Source organism: Scylla paramamosain, chromosome 27, assembly GCF_035594125.1.
Source record: "Scylla paramamosain isolate STU-SP2022 chromosome 27, ASM3559412v1, whole genome shotgun sequence".
NCBI classification, from domain to species: domain Eukaryota; kingdom Metazoa; phylum Arthropoda; class Malacostraca; order Decapoda; family Portunidae; genus Scylla; species Scylla paramamosain.
The window spans coordinates 45,001-52,500 of record NC_087177.1 but is presented as its reverse complement, the minus strand read 5'-3'; the positions used below and the strand labels follow the sequence as shown (position 1 = coordinate 52,500).

General features: G+C 40.1%; 3 long non-coding RNA genes across 6 annotated transcripts in view; 2 read left to right on the top strand and 1 right to left on the bottom strand.

The window, feature by feature from the left end:
- The window catches only part of LOC135113980 (uncharacterized), a 5,097-nt gene extending 88 nt beyond the window's left edge, over window positions 1-5,009 (top strand). Inside the window, exons 1-6 of one of the 3 annotated variants that reach the window (XR_010275157.1) lie at window positions 1-282; window positions 1,564-1,669; window positions 2,159-2,318; window positions 2,885-2,975; window positions 3,535-3,670; window positions 4,440-5,009. The exon at window positions 1-282 is cut by the window's left edge and continues 79 nt beyond it. This is a non-coding gene — a long non-coding RNA (uncharacterized LOC135113980). Of the gene's footprint in view, window positions 283-1,563; window positions 1,670-2,158; window positions 2,319-2,884; window positions 2,976-3,534 lie in introns of all 3 variants that reach the window. The other 2 variants (XR_010275158.1, XR_010275156.1) reach the window with 2 other exon arrangements.
- LOC135113982 (uncharacterized) lies at window positions 2,329-5,088 on the bottom strand. The gene is made up of 2 exons (XR_010275160.1): window positions 4,988-5,088; window positions 2,329-2,990 (listed from the first exon to the last, which is right to left on the bottom strand). It is a non-coding gene; the product is annotated as an uncharacterized LOC135113982 (long non-coding RNA).
- Window positions 5,089-5,420: 332 nt separating this feature from the next.
- LOC135113978 (uncharacterized) overlaps window positions 5,421-7,500 on the top strand; it is a 4,024-nt gene continuing 1,944 nt past the window's right edge. Inside the window, exons 1-2 of one of the 2 annotated variants that reach the window (XR_010275148.1) lie at window positions 5,421-5,610; window positions 6,876-7,017. This is a non-coding gene — a long non-coding RNA (uncharacterized LOC135113978). The remainder of the gene's footprint in view (window positions 5,611-6,875; window positions 7,018-7,500) is intronic. The other variant, XR_010275149.1, reaches the window with a different exon arrangement.

The following is a 7,500-nucleotide window of genomic DNA, read 5'->3' as shown; positions in this document are numbered from 1 at the left end:
ATTTTCTTATGCATTATTTTATTTCTTATTTATATTGTGGTGTGTTGTCGGTGTGTCCTAACCTAACCTAACCAGCCTACCCTCTCCTAACCTCCCCTCAACCCACAGGCACTGATTGGCGTGACATTCAGCATAGGCTTCACCGTCGGGCACACTGTGGGGGCTGCGTTCTCCCGCTGGGGAAGTACTGGGTGGTTCGCGGCCTCGGCTGTCTACGCACGCACTCTCACTGTGGCTAACATAATATTCTTTGCTGTCTTCTTCCAGGAATTGCTGCCTGAGGTGTGTGTGTGTGTGTGTGTGTCTCTCATTTTTTTTTTTTTATTATGTATATTTTTTTTGTTTTTGTATAATTTTTGCTTATTTTTTTTTTCCTTTCATTTTTTCTTTCTTTGCTTATTTTGTAATTTGTTTGTATTTCCTTGTGTCTCTGAATGTTGTTAAAGAGAGGTGCATTGTGAGTAAAGCATCATTTTCTCTTTCCTTTCCTCATTTCTTTACTTTTCCCTCTTATTCCTTCCTTTCTGTCATCATTACAAACCCTTTCTATTCATTACAAACCCTTTCTCTCATTTTCCTTACCATAAACCATCAAAACATCTTAACAGTCTCATTTAAATCACTTTTCTTTTCATTATCATCTGTTTGTTTACATTCTCTTGCTTTCTTTCACTTATTAATTCATTACACTCCTGTTTGTGTGTTTAGGAATGTTTTGAGATATTTTGGGGTGTTTTGGAGGTGTTTTGGGGTGTTTTTTCAAGTGTTTTGAGGTAAATTGTCTGTTTTTTGGGTATATTTGTCTGTTTTTGTCTGTTTTTTGGGTATTATTGGGGTTTTGGAGGTGTTTTGGGGGTGTTTTTGCAAGTGTTTTGAGTTAAATTGTCTGTTTTTGGGTGTTTAATGGTGTTTTGGGAGTGTTTTGCAAGTTTTTGAGGTAAATAGTGTGTTTTGGGGTGTTTAATGGTGTTTTGAGAGTGTTTTGAGGTAAATTGTCTGTTTTTGGGTGTTTAATGGTGTTTTGGGAGTGTTTTGCAAGTTTTTGAGGTAAATAGTGTGTTTTGGGGTGTTTAATGGTGTTTTGGGAGTGTTTTGCAAGTGTTTTGAGGTAAATAGTGTGTTTTGGGGTGTTTAATGGTGTTTTGAGAGTGTTTTGCAAGTGTTTTGAGGTAAATAGTGTGTTTTGGGGTGTTTAATTTTGTTTTGGGAGTGTTTTGCAAGTGTTTTGAGGTAAATAGTGTGTTTTGGGGTGTTTAATGGTGTTTTGAGAGTGTTTTGCAAGTGTTTTGAGGTAAATAGTTTGTTTTGGGGTGTTTAATGGTGTTTTGGTGGTGTTTCAGGGTTATATAGGGGTGTTTGGGGGTGATCTAGGGTAAGTAGTGTTATCAAGGCTGTAGTGGAAGTTACTGTGGGTTTTCAAAGGGTGTTTCCATGGTGATTCACTTGTATTTTATCCCTTGTACAGTAAAACTCCCTTTCCCTGAGTTGGCAACACTGTTTGTTTACGTTCGCTGTTGTCTCGTCGTGTGTGAGTCAGATTTGTGTCTTGTTCTTCCACCGCAGGGCAGAAGGAGGAGGGACATCGGTGCCAGTTTGACCGAGGCTTGGGAGGTGATCAATCCTAGGGCTCTGTTCTCCGTCAGCTGTGTCAAGGGCCTGGGCAGAGAAGGTGTGTGTGTGTGTGTTTGTATGTTCAGTATTCTGTGTTTGTTCGTGTTTGTAGTATTGTGTGTGTGTGTGTGTGTGTGTGTGTGTGTGTGTGTGTGTGTGTGTGTGTGTGTGTGTGTGTGTGTACTAGCAAATATTCCTTTATGTTTACTCCTGAAACACACACACACACACACACACACACACACACACACACACACACACACACACACACACACACACCACCTCCCGTTCCTCCTCCTCCTCCTCTCCCTTCATTCATACACACACACACACACACACACACACACACACACACACACACACACACACACACACACACACACACACACACACACACACACACACACACACACACTACCTCCCGTTCCTCCTCCTCCTCCTCCTCTCCCTTCATTCATAAACATCTGTCTTTCTCTCTCTCTGTAGAACGCATGAAATTAATACAACTTAGCCGAGTTTACTTCCTCTACCTGTTCCTGTATTCCAGCCTGGAGTTAACGCTGATCTTCGCGACCCACCACAAGCATAGTTACGACTCGTTGGCGCAGGACCGCAAGTTTTCCCTCCTGGGCCTGGTCATGGCAATTACACAGAGAGGGTTTATGCGAAGTGTTAAGACTGGAACTGAAAAAGCAACTGCCAATTAGGTGTTCTGGGGTTTGTGTGTGTGTGTGTGTGTGTGTGTGTGTGTTGGAGAGGGTTTGTGTGTGTGTGTGGCCGGGAAAGGGTTGCCTGTGTGTGTGTTTTCAAGGGTGTTTTTCATGGTTCGAGTTTAACAGGGTGTAGTGGAAGTTACTGGGGTTTTCAAGGGTGTTTTTCATGGTTTTTGTTTAACAGGGTGTAGTGGAAGTTACTGGGGTTCTCAAGGGTGTTTTCATGGTTTTTGTTTAACAGGGTGTAGTGGAAGTTACTGGGGTTTTCAAGGGTGTTTTCATGGTTCGAGTTTAACAGGGTGTAGTGGAAGTTACTGGGGTTTTCAAGGGTGTTTTCATGGTTCTAGTCTAACAGGCTGTAGTGCAAGTTACTGGGGTTTTCAAGGGTGTTTTCATGGTTCTAGTTTAATGGGCTGTAGTGGAAGTTACTGAGGTTTACAAAGTATATTTTCAAATCTATATTTTTACTGTGTAGAATTACAATATAAAACAACAGGATTTATCAGTAACACTATTATTAAACCCACCACTGCCTCCACTACCACCCTCACCATCCACAGTGGTTAATGACGATGACTCCTGCTTTCATCCTCATCGGGGCTAGCAAGACCAACCTGGGGCTGTACTCTGGACTGACGCTGTATGCCATAGGTGGGTCTGTAGGGGCTGGGATAACAGATAATTTAAATAAACACTCAAACACTTTTAAAAACACAAAATTCATGCTGGTATACACTTAAAAACACACTGAAATACTTACTAAGACTGGTGTACACATGTAAACTTGTACACAAACACTGGTGTACACTCAGAAACACACAGACACTTGGTAAGGCTGGTACACACACACAAACCCATAAGAGATACTGGTATATGCTCAGAAACCTCTACATATATTAAGTAAGGCTTGTATACACCAATCTAAATGTAGGTTGAAGAGATACCTTTTACTCTCTCTTTCTCTCTTTCTCTCTCTCTGTCCTACACCTCAGTACACCCCTGCTATCCACCCTTACACCATAAATACACCCTATCTGACCTCTGCATCTTATTAAACTACCCTGTTTGTCCCCTACATCCTCAGTTTCTCCCCTACACCCTCAGTAAACCCTGTGTATCTTACCTGTTTGTCTGTCTGTGTGTCTATCCCCTTACACTTCATAACACCCCTGCCAGCCCCCTGCTTACCACCCCCCCTCCCCTCTCTTAGGTTCCTCTTTGATGGTGCCCTGCCTCACTGCCCTCGCCTCCTGTCACAGCACGGCCTCTCACAAGGGTACCCTGTTTGGCATTCGGAGGTCACCAGGGGCTGTTCCAAGGGCGTTCGGACCTGTTGTGACCAATAGGTTTGTTTGTGTTGTTCGAGAGTGTTTAGCTGTGTTTTGTGTGTTTTTTGGTGTGTTTTGAGGTGTTTTGGGGGTGTTTTTGGGTGTTTTAAGGGTGTTTTGGGTGTATTTTTGGGTGTTTTGGTATGTTTGGCTGTGTTTTGTGTGTGTTTTTGGTGTGTTTTGAGGTGTTTTGGATGTGTTTTGGGGTGTTTTTGGGTGTTTTGGGTGTATTTTTGGGTGATTTGGGTGTTTTGGTATGTTTAGCTGTGTTTTTGGTGTGTTTTGGGGTGTTTTGGGTGTATTTTAGAGTGTTTTGCTGTGTTTTGTGTGTGTTTTTGGTGTGTTTGGGGGGTGTTTTGGGATGTTTTTGCGTGTGTTTTGTGTGTTTGGAAGTCTGAGGCTGTGTTTTTGGGTGTTTTGGGTGTATTTTACGGTGTTTTAGGATGTTTAGCTGTGTTTTGTGTGTGTTTTTAGTGTGTTTTGGGGTGTTTTGGATGTGTTTGTGGGTGTTTTGGGTGTTTTGGTATGTTTGGCTGTGTTTTGTGTGTGTTTTGGATGTGTTTGGGTGTGTTTGAGGGTGTTTTGGGGGTGTTTGGATGTGTATGGATATATTTAAGGGTGTTTTTTGGTGTGTTTGGGGGTGTAGAGGTGTGTTTGGGTGTGTGGGACAATGTTTTGGGGGTGTTTGGGGGTGTAGAGGTGTGTGTTGGTGTGTTTGGGTGTATTTTGTTGTGTTGTCTGTGTTGTTTGGGTCTCTCTCTCTCTCTCTCTCTCTCTCTCTCTGCAGGATTCTGGGTAATGTGGGCAGAAGTGTGCTATATTGTAGACAGCCTCTCCATGCTGCTGCCGCTAGTGATGCAGCAGGCCTACTGAGCTCCCTGCCACGCCCTCAGCCTGTTTATATTAGCCAGGTTAAGGAGGAAGGATGTTGGGCTGATGTTGGCCTATTTATGTGGTTTTTGGGCTAGTTTTGGGCGGTTTTTTGTCACGTGTTCCTTCTTTTGGGCTAGTTTTGGGCGGTTTTTTTTGTCGTGTTCCTTCTTTTGGGCTATCATTATCTATTTTTGTTCTTTTATTTTTCATGGTTCCAGTGACAGTTTAAGAGGCTGTGGTGGAAGTTATTAGGGTTTTCAAGGGTGTTTTCATGGTTCCAGTGACGGTTTAAGAGGCTGTGGTGGAAGTTATTGCGGTTTTCAAGGGTGTTTTTATGGTTCTAAAATTTAACATGCTGTAGTGGAAGTTATTAGGGTTTTCAAGGGTGTTTTCATGGTTCCAGTGATAGTCTAAGAGGCTGTAGTGTGCAAACTCTCTTGTCAGGGTGTAAACTCACCTTACCTTAATAAAATGTTGATTAATATTCCTCTAGTTTCATTTTTCACTCATATTTTTGTGTTGACTGTCTTGTAGGGAGCTTACGGTGTGTGTGTGTCTGTTTCTCCTATAATGAGGATGATAATGATGATATTGATAAAGAAAAACAAATAAAACAATACTTATAAAAATTAAGTATTTTTTTTTTATATATATATTTTCACCAATAATTAAAAGGAATCATAAAATGTTTTCTTTTCTAAATATTATGTAACCAAAAAACTAACGTCATTCAAAATAACAACAGTAATAATAATAATAATAATAATAGTATGAGAACCAATATTACTGTATGTTATATATGCGTATTACCATATATTTAGTTTGAATATATTTGTGGGAGTCCTTGTATGTGCACGTGAGGCCCCCGTTAGCAAGATTTGGCGGGAGAGTTCGCTTAGGGACGCCAACCCACGCGCAGTTACCGCCAAGAATTAGCCGCGAGTTGGGGTGCGCTTCCCTTGCTGCCTTTCTCTTCCTTTGTTCTGCTCTGTTTGTTGTCGCAGTACAAGAGAAGAGTGCAGATAAATAGTTTGTGATCCCAGGAGAACACAAGAATCCGTGATATGAAGAAAAAACTGGGAAAAGTAAGTATATTATGGTGATGTGTGTGTGTGTGTGTGCGTGGACGCGTGGCTGGTGACCGTTCCTTTCCGGTGCTGGCCACAAGCTTTTGGTTATGTCAGGCCTCCACCACTGCCATGTGTAGGTCTGGAGGTCAGGTCAGGTCATGTTAGGTCACCATCAGTGTCACGTGTAGGCCTCGTGAGTTTTTGCAGCTTGGTCATGATGCTCGAGTCGTTAAATTTGAAGAGACGTAGGCCATCTTGCCGTTACCTTCACTATGATTTTATTACATCTCCACTATATACGTGTTTGTACCTCGCAGCTTCCCGTATTGAGTTAATGCATCTTCACTACATGCCAGCCGTTATTTCGTGGAGTTTTTGGTGTCAGTTTAATGCATCTTCACTACATGCCAGCCGTTATTTCGTGTTTTGGTGTCAGTTTAATGCATCTTCACTACATGCCAGCCGTTATTTCGTGGAGTTTTTGGTGTCAGTTTAATGCATCTTCACTACATGCCAGCCGTTATTTCGTGGAGTTTTTGGTGTCAGTTTCGCTTATTTATTTTATATCGACACTACGCCAACTAACTCCTTATTTCGTGTTTCGGCCTTGCATTTATTTATTTTTTTCTTATTTTCATCTTCCCTACATCAACTAACTGCTTATTTCATACTGTGGCCTTGCAGTTTCCCTTATTTTCCTATTTTTTTTTTTTTTTTTTATCTTCGCTACATCAACTGACTGCGTATTTATTTGGATTTCCCCTTATTTTCTTGTGTTCATCTTCACTACTCTAACCAACTGATTTCGTGGTGTTTTAGCCTTGTATTTTTTCACTTATTTATTTTTCATCTTCACTACGTAAGTCTTATATTTCAAATTTTGGCCTTTTATTTATTTATTTATTTTATTTATTTATTTATTTATTTATTTATTTATTTATTTATTTTTATATATATAACTATACCAACTAAGTCATTTTGTGATTTTTGATGTTGCAGTTTTCCTTATTTTGTTATTTTAATATTTCCTTAACGTAAGTCTTATTTCAAATTTTGGCCTTTTATTTATTTATTTATTTATTTATTTTTTATTTTTTTTATTTTTTTACATATATATAACTATACCAACTAAGTCATTTTGTGATTTTTATATTGCAGTTTTCCTTATTTTGTTATTTTAATATTTCCTTAACAATATTAAGTTGAACCCATAACTTGTCCTGCCTCCTCCTCCTCCTCCTCCTCCTCCTCCTCCTCTTATATTTAATTTGATCTTTCAGGAGAAGAAAAAAGAAGAAAAGAGGAGGAGAAAGAGAAGATGAATGAAATGAAGTCCATCATTACAGAAGAAGAGGAAGCAGAGGAAGAGGAAGCAGAGGAAGAGGCAGCCCTATACCTCTCAAGAAACTACAAGGTTCTTCAGTAAGTATTTACCTACTTAGTTGTGCTTTGTGGGAAAAGAGTTATGCTCATGCTGTCCTCCTTATCTTTTAATATCTAACTAAGCCTTAAATCCATGTAGACTTTATGCATTTATCATCTCATCCAGACTACTCCATACATCGGTACTTCTACACGAGAAACTATACTTTGTGACGTCTCTCCTACGAGCACTAGAATAAAAACTCACTTAGTTTGTAACACGATCTGCCTCTTGTAAATCCAAATTGTTGCTTCATTATTTCATTTCCTTCTAGGTACTGCAACCATTTATCCTTCACCAGTCACACATTTTGCACACCACACTTGTTAGAGACACAGGTCTATAGTTTAAGGGCTTCTCTTTACTACCACTTTTGTATATTGCCACTATGATGACTCTCTTCCATTCAATTGGGACTCTAGTTTCAATTAAAGAGCTCTCAATGATATATGTTACCCATGTCAGCTGCTGATTGCACTTTT